Source organism: Rhinichthys klamathensis, unplaced genomic scaffold, assembly GCF_029890125.1.
Source record: "Rhinichthys klamathensis goyatoka isolate OS25496 unplaced genomic scaffold, OSU_Roscu_1.1 h1tg000372l_1, whole genome shotgun sequence".
NCBI classification, from domain to species: Eukaryota; Metazoa; Chordata; class Actinopteri; order Cypriniformes; family Leuciscidae; genus Rhinichthys; species Rhinichthys klamathensis.
The window spans coordinates 372,051-388,210 of record NW_026606879.1 but is presented as its reverse complement, the minus strand read 5'-3'; the positions used below and the strand labels follow the sequence as shown (position 1 = coordinate 388,210).

The 16,160-nt window shown below is 38.0% G+C and overlaps 1 protein-coding gene across 1 annotated transcript in view; it reads right to left on the bottom strand.

Moving 5' to 3' along the window:
• The window catches only part of nck2b (NCK adaptor protein 2b), a 90,515-nt gene extending 75,142 nt beyond the window's left edge, over positions 1–15,373 (bottom strand). The window contains exon 1 of the mRNA XM_056233605.1: positions 15,181–15,373. The gene's annotated coding sequence lies outside the window, so the exon portion shown is untranslated. The remainder of the gene's footprint in view (positions 1–15,180) is intronic.
• Positions 15,374–16,160: the final 787 nt, after the last annotated feature.

Genomic DNA, 16,160 nt, shown 5'->3' with positions numbered 1-16,160 from the left:
GAAAGAATGGAAATATGAAACACTTTAAAATGGAAGACACTCTCTCCCACACTCTATGAAGTACTATAGCTACAACATCCTTTCCTTGCTTTGGTGAGAAGCGAACATTCTCTTAAATGCGTCAACACATTTACGGTTGTTCGGCGAATTGTCACGGGCAAAATCCAGTAATTTCAATAGGAATCCTCACGATTGGGAATTTCATGTGAGGGCGAAGGAGAGATGGTGTGAGAGAAATCTTTACCTTCAAGAAAGTGAAAGAAAAAAAATAATGGCACAAAATTAAAAGGACGGCGGAGACATTGACTGCTCTTGGCATTAGTGCCTGGTTTACCTCTCTTTCTATTCAAGTCACTCATTTCCACACCTTGAAGTTACTCAGAAGTGTCTTGTTAAAATAGACACTGCCGAGAACCTTCCCTTCTCTCTCTCTGTGACTCACTTGCTGATCATTACAGTGGAAAAGTTCCACCAAAGAGTTATTTGCCATTGAATGCTTTTAAATTACTAAATGCAAGGAAATTCCCATTGAAGTCACCATCAATTTTTTTTATGGAATATAGTATGTGGGAGAAAAGCAGAGAGTGGGACAAAAGCATATCAATAATATAGTATTTATTATAAATGATTTTCATGTGCCCTCATAATCTTTAATCAAAATAACTTACTATTCTTGTTCGAGAAGCAGTTTCACTCTGATATAAGTCACAATAGGGAAGAAAAGATCATCGCAACTTCCGTTTCATGACAACTTTAAGTAGCGTCGAGTGAAATGCCTCGCTAGAGAGCAAAATAGAAAAAGAGGGTCTTAGTAAATTACCTTTTCCACTGAAAATTTGTGAATGAATCTTTTAAGTAAACGAATCATTGTCATCTTTGCACATGGGTCATCTTTGAAACACGACTGCTTTTCTACCTTTAAAGAATGGCAATAGCACAATATATTGTCGTTCTTGAACTAATTTAATCAATTGTGACGTCTCAGTAGCAAAAGAGGATCTGCCGAACGACTGAATGTTTGTTCAATTCGGCATGCAAATCATTTTCCTTCATAACAAGGAGAGAAACGGTGTGGAAGAATGACGAATGTGAAAAAAATAACTAAGGTAATCAAAATGACAAAAATGTAATTACCCTTTTTTTCTATAGCTGGATTAAAGAAAAATAGTATTACAAATATTTGAAAATAAATGATAATCCTGCTTTAATTTGTGTAAACAGTCTATTTTGAGTTTCTTGCAGATTTGTCGACATGCAAATTTGAATAAACAATAATGTGCCTTGTTTCGGTCATCTGTTCGACTGTTGTTTGACTAAATGATTCAATGAACTCACTCAAAACAGTCACACCTGCTGAAAATGCAACCTCCAGAAATGAACAGAATCAGTGAATGGATCTTTTTGTTGAACTGATTTAGATCACTGGGATGAATGCAAAACACTGAAGTCTGTCAAAACACTGACTTGCACTGGCACTGACTTTTTGCAAATGTGGCTTCCTAGACAAAAGCTTGTAGAGTCACAAACACAACCCATTCTGATGTAAGGTTAGGAGGGAAATAATGAGCAATCTCCTTGCAATTTGCATAAAAGCCAAGCTAAAGTGAACATTACAGCAACAGTGTGAAAGAGCAATCATGTCTTTGTTCAAATGTTGTTTTTTTATGTTTGACATTTTGGTTCAAAATTGTCTGATACCATTTGCTTTGAAGAATGTCCACTCACATCAAATTTGAAATGCATTTGGGGATTAAGGTATCATAATGATAGAACTGGCTGACATGGACATTTCAGTAAATTTTAGCATAAATGTCTTGTTCCTCAGGAATGCCTGGAGCAAACAATGGAAGCAAAATAGATAGACAATGCCCTTTCTTCTGTCTCCTCTCAAAAAGCATCAAACGATTTAAGAACATATATGACATATGAATGCAGTCCAATCCACATGCCTCTTTGCTCCAGGACTGGGACGAAAGTGGATCAATAACCCTGAGGCAGAACATGTTGCCTTCTAACTGCTGGTCACCAGAGCCCTCAAACATTGAAGACAGCAATAGCTTTCTGAACACAGAATGAATTTGAATGTGTGCGTAAACACTGAGTATTTGCATGTATGAGTAAAGACACAAACTGTGTGAGTCAGAGATGTTGTGACTGTCGTCACCGCTCTCTCAGAGGGATGACTAATAAGAACAATCATTGTAAGGCCCTGTCAGAGGGCCACTGCACCACATGGTTGTCCATTTTAGGCGATGCCACCTTTCGTCAACACGTTTTTCCCATAAACGCTGGCAGATAGCCAGATATTCATATTGTGAGCAGACATTAAGAGCAGTCATTCTTAATTCACCAGTCACCACCCAACCAGCCAGGCCAACAAGGAGATGATGTTTGCAACAGTGAATGACTGAAATGTAATCAGACACTGCGGTCCTATCTAAATTGATACTGTACGTTCAATAATCATTTTGCACTTTTCTCGAACTGTTACATTATGAGAGCTGAAACTAGTGCGTGGTTGTGCCAACGCACTACATTTGCATCCAAAAAACAATTTCAAGCTCTGGAGCTTTTAAATAATCCAAACCAAACCTGAAAGGCCTCGGGTGGCCAACAAACAACCGAAAATCAAATCTTTTATGTTGTTTAACACATTTTTCTCAATCAGACCCAAAGACAAGCTAAATTTAATCCAAAGACAAAGGCACATTAATGCCATATTTTGGTGTCCAGTGAACTGAAAATAAAACAGCTCATTATATTAAGTTTGACAATAAACATTTCATTAAAGATTAGATAAAATCCTATAAAACGTCTATCCTATTCATTAAAGTGCCACCAAAAAACCTAAAAAATGCATTAGACTCACATTAATTGCCTGCTCAGTGTCCTTAATGATTCCACACACGCTTCATTTTAGGTTATTGCTTATGTGCCACACACAACTGTTTGTGCCACACACATTCTGATGACAAAACATGGTTTGCAGGCTTCCTCCCACTCCTCTGTTTCCTGTGTGATCAGAAATGACATGCGGTTTCATTATTCAGAAAGCTAATAAAAGAACAATTGAGAAGACCCAAGTCATGCCACAAAAGCAGTGGAGAAGCAGTTGAGCACAGGTTTAAGCATGTTCGTTCTGTAGCTGAAATGGATCTTTTTAACTGACGTTCGTGCACGCAATAACAAGTTATTGCATCATGTTTCAAACGGTGATGAGATACTGGCCAAGAAAGCCATTGGAAAATAAACCAATTTAGAACAGGACAAAAAAAATGGCCTGAGATCACACAGCAAAGACTTAAAATGTAGATATGTGTAAACATTTAGGAAACCGTACAGCATGGGTCACGCAAGTATGAGTATATGACCCATGAAGAAAACGGCACAAATGGATGAAAAGATGTAATATGTGCAAAAAGATTGCTAATTAACATCTAGTGAATTCTTAATGTGAACTAATGAAGACATCAGCTGGCTAAAATAGGAAAGAGGAACAGCATAATGATTCAAGAGTGGGTAAGGATTCTTCTCGCTCTAGTCTAGTCTAAGACTTTTACAAGTAGGTAAAAATAGAGTGGCGGTGCCTGAGGGGGAAAATCAACATTCAGCAATAGGGCCAGCTAAAAGCTACAACTGAACTACTGGAACTCTTGCAGATGAAGTGATCAGAACATCACTCATCCATCAAGGTTCCTGCCTGCTTCATTACCACATCTTTCTCTCTACTTGAGGAATTAACATTCCAGTAAGTGTTAAGGCATTTGAGACAGAAACCATATAGTGACTGACTGCAAACTTGTTCTGCAGTCTTGGTTCTGGAAGCATTTGATTCATTTTGACAAAAAAAAAAACAACAACATGGAAATGTCCTCCTGAAAAAAGTCCACGCTCCCGTTTTTATAGCATCAAATAACTAGCCTAACTAAAATACATCAGTGACAGCGTGATAAAAAATACCTACAATAACAGAAACCATCTTTGGAAAAAAAATTATTTGAAGTGTCATTTAGTTTGTTTAGTTTGTCTCACGTCCATTAGATTACATGGAGGGCGGGGTTTATGACCTATACTAGATCGAGCATACCCGTTTCTGTTTGCAATAGCCCTACTTTTCTCTAACATGGTGTGCCGTGCTGGGCAACACTGGTAAAAGGACGCTACCCTCGTTTACTGATCCAATTGGTCAAAAAAATTAATCTGTTAAATGTGATTCTGTTGCATAGAACTGAATAAAGGATAAATATTGATATTTATCATTATTATTATTATATTGATTTCACTTATTTTTGATGGTCCCTTTAACACATTCTGTTGACTATAAGTAACGTTGCACCTATCTGTCTACTAACTCTCATCAGTGTTACTATTAGTAGACTGGATGGGTTAGGGTAAGAATCAGTTGACATGTAGTTGCAAAGTTACTTATAGTCAGAAGAATGTCTGTTGGAGGACCATCACAATAAAGAGTCAGCAGATATTTAAGCAGACAGTCTACTAATACTCCAATGAGAGTTAGTTGACATAGTTACAAAGTTACTTACAGTCAACAGAATGTTCAAAAGGGACCATCTAAATAAAGGGTTACCAATATATTCTATATTTCAGTTACTTTCAATTAGTGTTATATTATTTTATTGGCTTGAATTTTTTTAATTCAGTATCATAAAAATTGTCAACATTCAACTAGGTGCAATTCAAAGTAACAGGTTGACCAAGCTAATGATGTCTCCAACATGCCATAGAAGCCTTAGAAGGGTGATTTTTTTTTTTTTTTTTTTTTTTTAGTTCACAAAAGATGTGCTTGCAAGTCAAGGTAATCCATGATGGAAACAAAGCACTATACCTCTGAATTTGCACAAATGTCATCAACATGCAAGAACACGCAAAAGTCGCCATAAGTCGGGTCAGAAGTCACCCTTCCTCTGGAACTCGATTCTCTCATGTACGACCGTTTGCTAGAAGCCAGTGATTATAGTTTATAAAAATGTCAAATATGGATATGTTTCTAACAAAACCCAATGCTTTGCTTTAGAAGGTATTTATTAACCCACTGGTGTCCTATGGATTACTTTTATAATCGATGGATGCGCTTTTTAGAGCTTCAAAATCTCAAAGCTGGGAAGAGCCAGGATATTTTTTTTAATATAACTCCAATTGTGTTTGGCTGAAATAAGAAAGTCATATGCACCTAGGATGGCTTGAAGGTGAATTAAATGAAATTAAAAGTAAAGGGTGAAAGTAAATTATGGCATAATTAAAATTTTGGGGTGAACTATTCCTTTAAACTTTGAAACCCATTTTCAATAGTATGCGTTTTGAGGCCCCCAAAACAGCATTGTCATGTAAATGAACGGCCAAAAAGCATAAAAAAGGTTTCAGTTTTTGGTTGAAAACGGTGTCGTGTAAAATGGCCCCTTAGTCAACCAATCTTTTATTTGTTCGGAGAAAAAAAAAAACTCCACAGGAATTGCCGAAGTCCCGCAGTTCGTAAAGGACAAATCATTAACACAGCTGGTCTATAGGGTAATTAAGTCGGGGAAAGGAATTCCAAATGTTCGCATATCATTCGACCTCAATCATTTCATTTTAAAAAACGTTAGTTATTTTTACACTGCCCCTCACTCTAACGTTAACCTAGATAAATGTTTGCTATTATTAGGTGCATATCCAATTGCTCATTCGTTCGTGAGTGAAAACATAAACACACAAGAGCTGCTTTATAGTAGAAAATTAAAGTTGTTATTCTGATGAAATTAGACACCGACATTGTTTCTCATGTTTAATATAAAGCTTCTTGATTTTAAGCAATCTATTGTATAAAGTGCTTTATAAATAAACGTGACATGACTTTACTAGAGTGCCGAAATGCAGAGTTTGTGCAAACATATCCACTTTCCTATGATCAGATGCTTTTCTTGTGCTTTATAAAAAAAATACTTGTTGTTTTTTCAGTTTTGTTGTGTGCTTATTTTATTATTTAGAGAAAAGCGCACATCACATATTAGCATCGCTCTTAGATGAACTTCGTTCTACCCCTAAACGAAGAAAGAACTTTGCCGTGAGTATATCGGGGCCTTAATATTCTTTATCAGCCCTGAAACACAAACCAATTTCTAACGGTTTCCGTATACTGTTATAAGTAGGTTAATCATAAACAGGGTTTACAGGGTTAAGCAACTTTGCAGCACAAATAATACATCTGCTGTTAAATCCACCAAAAATGGGTCCCAATTAAGTCCCTTGCCATAACCTTTTTTTTTTTTTTTTTACAGAGGGACAAGTCAAAATTATTTTTGTGGTAATCAACATTATGCCACAAATGTTGTCGATTGAGCTCAGAAAATTCCTTTTAAGCCCCTGACATTAGATAGTGTTGCTACAGGGCAGAATTAATCACATGGGCAACTGGGCACACCATGCAGGGTTGCATATAAATTTTCAAATAGTGGAAGATGTGGTGCAATGGCCAAAAGTCAGAACTATCTGTTGCATAACATTCTTTTAACTGTGAGTCATGTTGGAACAAAGAAGTATACATTGAGAAAACTGTCATGATGCTTCTCATGCACATCATGTAAAGTCAAAACACATGGACATTGTGTAATCTGCCACTGTCAATTTTACATTAGCAGGATCTGAGATTTTGAATCTGACATTCAAAATCAGATCAAAGTTAATCAACAACAATCCTTTCCCTCCGTTTTCTTGACGCTATCTTTCTGTTCCAAATATTTTCAGAAGCACAAACAGTACCCAAAGTTAGGTACCTTTCTCAAGGTCTTTTCTGAGATCACTGCTCAGCAGGGGCTCATTCTGGAGATCCAGATTTTTAACAATGTCCTGTCAGAAACAAGGAGCCGCAGCTCAAGTAATTTGTCCTCTTCATGGTAACTTTTAACAGAGCCTATTTTTGGAGGGCTTCATACTTTTTCCTGGCACCGCTGACAAGCTGTGCACTGATGAAATATTGAGATGCTACATTTTCCCAGACTGTTAATAAAATATGCATCATCCACGCTGAGCTGCAAATTGCTCTGTTCCTGTGCTGCATGTAGACTGTAAAGACAGATTCTTAATGACGCTATTATTTACAGTTACAACAATTCTGTACACACTGCAACTGAGAAGCTAATGTTTTAGTAAGCAGTGTTGTGGAAAGTTACATTTAAATGTAATGCATTACAATAGTGGATTACTCCCTAAAAAAGTAACTAATTGCATTACTTAATTACTTTTTTACGGAAAGTAAATAATGCGTTGAGTTATACTTTTGCCTTACTTTTTCAAAAAAAAAAAAAAAAAAAAGGCAAATGTAAAGGCCCTTTCACACCAAAAGTCAAATGAATAAGCCTCAGACAGAAGGAAATGCAAATTCACGTCTGTACAGTAGAACGCAGTTCAAACACAGCTTTCAGCTGTCCTGCCATTCTGGATTGCGGTAGAAGAAAGTTAAACACTCTTACTTAACTTAATAACTTGCAATAAAAAATAAAACAAAATGTGATGTATAGTCATGTTTGCTTATTCGTGAGTTGGATCATCAAAGGTCAGCAGAAAAGACATCAGTTAATAAAGTGAGATTAAATACAGTACATTTGTATTAAACATATTTAATAATTACAGGTTTGCATAATATTCTGAGTTTGCATTTCACTGTTTTTATTCATTTTGAGGAATACTAAATCTGTTTGTGCTAAATCTCAAAAAGTGAGATGAGTAAATGCATGCTCACACATTTATAGTCTCGAACAATATTTATCATGTTTACACACAACGCTTCTGTACCTTACTCCCAATTTTTCTCAACATGGGGGGAGAGAGGTGTAAGTCAACAAATGGTAAAACAAAAAGTAACTCAGATATTTTGCTGTAAATTTTAAAATAAAGCGTTACTTTACTAGTTACTTGAAAAAAGGGTAGCCTATTCTGATTACGTAACCCACAACACTGCTAGTAAGACAAATAAGAGTGTCCATGTTAGAAAAAAAAAAATGTTTTAAAAGAAGCTTAAAACCATATGTGTGAGCGACTAAACAATACTGCTGCCGCTAGTCAACATAGGAAATACTAGTTGTTTACTTTAAATCTTTTTTGCACATTTAGGCTTGCTACTGGTTATGACTTGTATAGTCTGGTATAATGATGTTATGAGGGAAAAGTATTGAGTTTGTAGTACTTGTTGGCCCTGCACTACCATTATATATATATATATATATATATACACACATGTGTATGTGTGTGTGTAACGCAGTCTTGCACAGTATATAAAAGTAATGGGATAGACCTATTCTCCTTAAGACTTGATTACATGTGAGTCTATACATTTTATTTATTATTCAAAAAAACATTTTTAAATATATTTTTCAATCTAAAAAAAATTCTACAAATATCATAAGCATAAAAAATCTAAATGCATTTTAATTCACAAATTAAAACATGATAATCATTTAAAAGAAAGTGTTTAGGTTACTGTTTGTATGAATTGTATTTCAATGTATTTTTGAATGAATTAATAGCTTATGACAAAAAAAAAGTGTCATGTCCTTAACCTACATACAAAAATGTCATGTACACTAAATGCCTTGAAACTGCACTGTGAAATTTAATTAAAATATTATTAGGGTTCAGAGTTGGGCCATCATAAATGCTGAGTGTGGTGGACTGCTTCATCATTACCTACAGAGATCAATAGGAAAGGCTTTGAAATGCTGTTTCATGATCAGCAATTAAACTCCCAATGGGGCATGATCCCAGAGTTCAAACCTGGAGAGAGGATGTTATTTTTGGCAGAGCTGAACCCAACAGAGACAAGAAACCACAACAAGCGCATCAGGAGAGAGTGAAAGCATAATTATTTTCACACACTCCCTCGACCAAAGGGGATATACTGACAGTGATGGCACAGAACTTCAGTATTTACATTACCCAGTTCAATTTAAAGCCTAATGTGTATAATTTTTCTTTTTTTTAAATGCGCAAATCAAAAATGATACATCAGGCATGTTTATTGGTACATCTCTCAATCGTCGTTGCATTACATTAGGCTATATGTTTTTCACCCCACAATATAAAACTACACTGTAAAAAAAATCCGGGCTGGGACAATAAATCAATGCATCGGGATTCAGGGATAGATTTTCGGTATGCATCGCGATTCTCTCTCCAAACGATTCTGAGCTTAGTTTTTAACAGCAGATGGCGCTGTAGGCTAGTTTTTAGTTTTAAATGCTCATGAAGAAGAACGCTGAAGAATGCTTACGCTCTTGTACCAAGGGGGTAATCCATCAGCCGGAAGTTGAAGCTGCCTCCGGGGGCCGCCATTGTAGCTGGCTATCACCTGCTGTTAGTATCCCATTGACTCCCATTCATTTTGGCGTCACTTTGACAGCGAATAACTTTACATCTGAGGCGTCCAAAGACTCCATTTGTCCATTATTTATTTCTTAAGAAACACGACAATGTATAAAATGCTCCATTACCTTGTATCTTACGTTATGGCCCCGTAGAAGCCATTCTTGTAAAAATAGGCTAACGATTGCGTCATAACCATGGGACGCTCTGTCGCACAGTAGAGAAATTACCGTATAGACCGAAGTAGAAGCTCGTTGGCAATCGTTTACTGTCTATGAGGCAATCGGGTGGACATGGAGGCATAAAGTCAAGGGAGAAGCCCATAGATAGAGAGTTCATAAAAGCAACGGGACAAAATATTTCAACAACAGATTTGTTTCAGATTTCAATTCAGATTTGTCCCGGCACAGCTACTAGAAGGTCAGAACGGTTGCTCACGTGACAACTACGTCGTCAAGCTCAGTTTGAGCCTGCGCAGTGCGCTTGGCTATCAGGAAGTGAGTGCCCATGTTGGGCTTCAACTCTCTCCGTTGAAATCAACGGGGTCGCTGTGTCCATTTCTTTTACTGTCTATGTCTTGTACACTGTTCACTCTTGACTCCTGTTCATGTCTGCTTATTGCTGATTTCTTTTTTGGTGTTGGTTTTATTTACTTTTACTCTAAATTAAATGTGTTTTCAAAAAAGAAATTATATTGAAATGAATTATATATAACCGTACGTTCACACCGCCGCCGACTTGAGCGTCAAAGAAGCTCTGGCCGCCCTGTCAAGGACGCTTGTCAAAAAGTACGGGGAAGCTTGTTGACGCTTTGGACGCTATGAACGCTCTGACGTTGCAGGGAGAAGAGAAGTGTCACAACATAAAATGTAATAAACAGAAAAACCAAGCAATACATTGAAGGAAACCTTTTATAATGACAGCATTTTTATAACCAATTTGGCCGGCAAAAAAAGAATAATTAGCTATTATTATTATTTGCATTAGGCAAATTGGCCAAATTGGTGTCGCGTGAGCAAATGAATTGCATTCCCGCTTAAAACGAGCGTTCGTTTATGTTTCAAATAAAAGTTGCGCTCATTCTCAAATGTGTATCACTGGATCATTATGGATAATCGCGAAGTTGTTGTGTTTGGTGCTGCTTTATTGTATTTGAGGAGAAGACGTCGGACTCTGAGATTTTGGGTTCATGACACCCTCCAGGCCCGTTATCTATATGCAAACAACGTCATTATAAATGATAGGAAACCCAGCAACGGCGATGATTAGCTTCTCCTCCGTTTTCTCGGAACTAATGTTTTGGTAGGAACGAACGTTTACATCGTATGTTTCTCCGGAATCAGCCAGTGCGAAGGACGTCTATATGCGAAGGACGATTGGTTGCCGCTGCTTGCCGCTGAACCGCGTCATAGCTCATTACCATAAAGTTAAAGCGGCGGTGTGAACGTACAGTAAGATTACAATCAAGTGGCAACTTAACCTAGTCCACACGTACACAGGTATTTTTATAAATGTTTTTATAAAACAAGTTTTTCCACCATTTACAAAAAAATTTGCGTCCACATGAAAACGCAAAAACACGCTATGAAGCGCTACCAAGAGCATTCCAAACCAACAGGTGGCGATATAACCTTAACCGTAAAGCCATGTTGGCCAATCAGAAGCCTGGAAAAAAGGTAGGCCTATTACCGGTTCTGGTTCCGACGTCACAAGCCAAAATCTCCACACGACAACACTGCAACCGAAGTTTCTAAAAATCTTCACCCTGGCAGGAGTTTTCAAAAATGTTCGGTTTCAGTGACCAGATACTGCGTTTGCGTGTGGACGAATGGCCAAACGGCGTAGAAAAAGCTGCCGTTTTGAAGTGTTCGTGTGGGCAGGGCCTTATATGGCATCTCTGCAAATGTTTGGGTGGCATTATTGCAAAAACAGATCATTCAAAAGACCTCAAACAACAACAACAACAAATTCTAACCTTTGAAAAAAAATACAGATTTTAATGTATTTTATAATGTTTCAATATAGTATGTTCACAAAATATAGGCTATATCACAAAAGTTGCGAAAGGAGCAGTTGGCCACATCCAGAAAAATTAATGGATCTCTATGGACCTCTGCTGGACATCATTATATAAATCATATATGATCATTGTATAATCATTATAGCCTGGTAATACCAAACTCGGCTACTTCGCTTTGCTTCATAGACAGAGTCTGGCATGTCATCATGTCATCACTCGCAGGGTTGGGGGGGGGGGGAATATACTTTATGCAATAAATCGAATTTTCGCTCGATTATACCGTCGAGCGAAATACCGGAGTGAACATGGCTGACCGAGTTTTGCTGCCTCCTTAACCTGATCCTCCATGAGTGCAACCAAGGGGGACACAATCACAACTATCGCCTTGCCGGCCTTTGGCCTCCCCAGTTTCTCGCTGACGATCGGTAAAATTTGATAAATTAAACTTTTACCAAAACCTGTCGGGAGTAGGGCCACGACATCACCTCACCTCCATTCAAAATGTTTAACAAACACTCTTCTTGTTCGGGCTTCAGTTTGGAAATGCCAGGAATATTCTCCACAACAGAGCGAATTGCATCCCGTCTCTCCATATCTGCGGTCGTTTTCGATTTCCCCAATCTTAACTCGGCGCTTAGCGTCTACTTCACGGCTCTCAGCCCGCCCTCTGTTCGTTGATTGGCCGGCTGTTTTCAGGCTGGAGGAAAACTGAGAGACATGTCGATGTCTCAGACTAATGCCGTGTTCCAGGCAACCTGTAACCCATGTTTTTCCAACCTTATACCCGTGAAAGTGCACTGGAACGGCAGTCAAACCCGTGACTTCCCACCCGTGAACTCGTACTAGATCGATGTACTCCCAGTTACGAGCTCTGACGTCACATAGCCCGCGAAACCATACAAAACAGCAATGGTTTGTTTACATATAGCTACCACAATTCCTTGCGCTCAGGTAGTTTGGCGTGACTGGCTTGGAACGCGACAAAGTCGTGAGTCGTAGTTTGAAGTCGTGATTTACGTGCTCAAAAAACTGCCTGGAACGCAGCATAAGTACAGAAGCGAAATGAAATTGAGCGGAAGTACGAAGTCTGACGTAGTCAGGCTATAATCATTACACATTTTTTCTACAACTGTAATTCCTACAGGTTTTTCTCTAACCAGCAGGTGGCAGAATTATGCCCCAGACAGAGTACCTAGATCAAAGTGTTTTTTTTCTCATAAAAAATTATTATTTCATAAGCAAAGTAATGGTCAAGTTGAATATTCTTACGGTAAATAGGTAAAAAAAAAAGGAGTATATATCCTCCCAAACCACCGAATAAATGTTTAGTTGAGAAGTAAAAAAAAATGTTGATATATCATTTGTATTATTAAAAATTTATATTCTTTATACAATCGCTGTCAAAATGTGGGGTCAAAATTACCCCAAAGACCATAAGTGTTTACTGTATATGAGGACCAATAGAGGGTTAATATCATCTTATTATAAGACATAGGCCTATATCTGAGAGACACATTGACAACAACTGATATATGCATTTATGTTTCATATGCATTTCTGTATGCAGTCTGCTATAGACCTTATGTAGCCCCGCCAGTTTTCAGCGCTGCTCTGAGTGCTCTATTGTATTCTGTCTTCTCTTCTGGATTGTATTTCCACAGCATGAAGGTAAGATCTTACGGATTTATGAATGAACCGCTCGTTTTAAAATCTTCTCGGTCTACTGAGATTTATGACATCTGCTTCAAACATTACAATGCTCATGATAACTCTCATTAACTCATTAGGTATTAAATCCATTTCACCAGCTAATTACTCTTCGTAAAGGGTTCAAAAAACTGTTCCAAATAGATTTGTCTGACTTATTTCATGTCAGGCTTTACAGGGTTAATGTGCCATTGTAAAAGATTCTGATAAGAGCCACAGCTAATTCATATTTAAATTAAAAAGAGATGGATTATACAGCATAGTATTACTCCAATACATGACAGCCAAGCACATTAAACTTGTATGACATTTACATTTACATTTACAAACAATTTTAAATTGAGCTTCAATCTGATCTGTGAAGGGGAAGTCTTTGAGAGGGCTGAACGGCATCCGACCTGATGCCGAGTGAGAATTGGTAAAAATCGCACGTCCCCTATAAGCTGTTGACCAATTTAGCACAGTCATCCTATGATATTGGTGTAATGCATTTATGACCAACCGGATTTCCACTATCGGCTACAGCCCACGAATGAAAATACCAAGGGAAATGGTGCCAGCTCATTATTCTTGCCCTATCCATTATTCTTGCCCCTGTGCCAAAAGCTCGCAAATTAGAGAACTACGGGATTTAGAGAAACAGTCCAATTCCTTTATCTCTGGCATGCACACAGTCTAGAATACAGCAGGCCAGGGAGAGCCAAGGATGCTCCCTTCCACAGAAATATCACAGGAGGGTAAAGGCTGTCGCAACAGACGCTAAAGAGACAGGCAGACATAGGATATTGACCGATATTGCAATTCGATATTCAAACTTTTCTACTTCAACTGTCAGGTCTACCAATCAATTCCATCTGGTGGGTCCCTGAACAACAACACCACCGAGCAACAGCATTAACAGGAACACATGTTCAACAGGAAGCCAGGTCAATTATTTAAAGGTTATTTCATATTTTATTGTGTTGTTTGCATAAGTTATTTGACTTTAGGCATTCCTACCATTCAAGGGATAATTATTAAATCTCACCATTTCGTCCAGACCTGTATTGCTTTCTTACTTTTGTTGAACATAACAGAAGACATTTTTTATCCATATTAACATCAAAGTCAATGGAGTCCAAAGTTGTTTGGGTGCCAATGTTCCTCAAAATGTCAACGCAAATTAAACAAATGCATACAGGTTTGGAATGAGGGTGAGTATGATGACATATCACTTTAAGCATGAATACGTATTTTTAGATGAGCTTGAGACCATTTAATGAAAACTGGTTTGTTAAGACTAATTACAGGGCAATCGTTTGCACTGAGCAGAAAATGTAAATAACAGTTTCAGGAATGTATGCAACCAAACAGGTTAACCCAAAATATTATGAAATATTTATTAATAATAATATTCCGTCAAGAACCTGAAAAAAATCCGTTCTGCATAATATTGGCCACTTAATAATTGCTGTCAGTAGTGTAAGGGGTATACAGTAGGCTATCTGTTCAAGTGAAATCAAGTGTTCTCTATAGAAAATGCATATTAAAAAAAAAAAAGAAAAAAAAAAGAAACACTCCCTAAGATATGTACACTTTTTAACAATTGGTATTGCCTCCTAGTGATCCAAAAACATCCCAACTGCACCATTCTAGGATTGCAGTGTTTCTTTGCAAGATTCTCTCATATATTACGATGACAAAAAAGAAAGTCTACAATGACAAGTAAAACATGCGCTCTGAGTTGAGACGTCACAGAAAAACAAACAATATAGCAAAAAGTCAACTGGTTGCGGTACCACCATAGCAGCTCGCTCTGATTCGCAAGGAAAGATTCGAAGACTCGATTCTTACTGACCTCGACGCTATTGTACTGGCGTGAGCACACAAAAGCTTCATTCAGTATTTAACCAGCGGCAAATTCAGAAGACAAAATCACTGTGTATGACTTTAGGAGTCTTATGTTGGGTTATAAGCGAATTAAATAACGCTTTTGCTTTTCAGCAAGACTTTTTCCTCTCGAAACCTCTATTGCAGTGAACCACGAAACACCAAATACACCTCCCGTGAAGCTGCCAAACACGCTCACGCACCAACTTTATACGCTCGTCGTTCTTTACCTTTACAGGTTGCCTCTGGACAGATCGGGGGGAAACGAAGGGATGCGGGTGGAATCGGCCGTTCGGTGTGGGTGCATGCAGAAGAGGGCGATGGAAATCCCGTTCAGAGTGCTTGTCGTTGTCCTCCTAGTCCTTCGTTCGCAGGCCCTATAGGAACTCCACCGCAGCGTTCTCGCGCTCTCTCTCTCTCTCTCTCTCTGCTGCTCAACCCAACGCTCGATGACGTCACCGCTGCCAGGGCTGGACTGCCCAGTGCCCAGGGCGAGAACTGTACGTGATTCAAAAGCGAAAGGCAATATACAAGATTCACATGCATTGTCAACTTTCAAATTGTTTCTCGTGTGTTTATGTGTACTAAAACCCAAGTGAGATCCCACCCAGACTCTCAATAAACCAACCCAGGGACCCCCATGAGGTAAATCCATAGACTGTTGGGGGCGGGGCTGGAGTGGCACTTCTAGGTATTTAGGGAATTGTTTTAGATTTAGATTAATGGGGTTATAACTGATCATTGGCCTAAGTGCAATAATTCCAAACAAGTGTCCAAAAACTTAAATATATATTAAAAAAAAAAATCTCTCTATTTTTTGCCCCCTGCTGCCGCTTTTAAAAACGGTAACTGAAGAACTTGGAAGTTGGAATACTCCGCCAAATCGTTGACAGGTGTGGAGCAGCGGAGAAATGTTTATGTTAATCTTAATGTAGCCTATTATATTATTAAAATCAAAACTTGTATCGTTTTAATTGCACATGAGCTAACATGAACAAACAATGAACAGTTATATTTTTATTAATGTTTAAAAAAAAAGATGATTAAACACTGTAATACATTTATTGTTCACTGTTAGTTCATATAGCTTACGTTAACTAAATGAAGTTCCTAAACGTAAGTTAGGGAGGAGCGAGCCCATCCAATCTTTCAATCAACAAACAGAGTATATAAGCAGCCGCTTACCTCTCCCTAGTATCAGCTGTTCCAG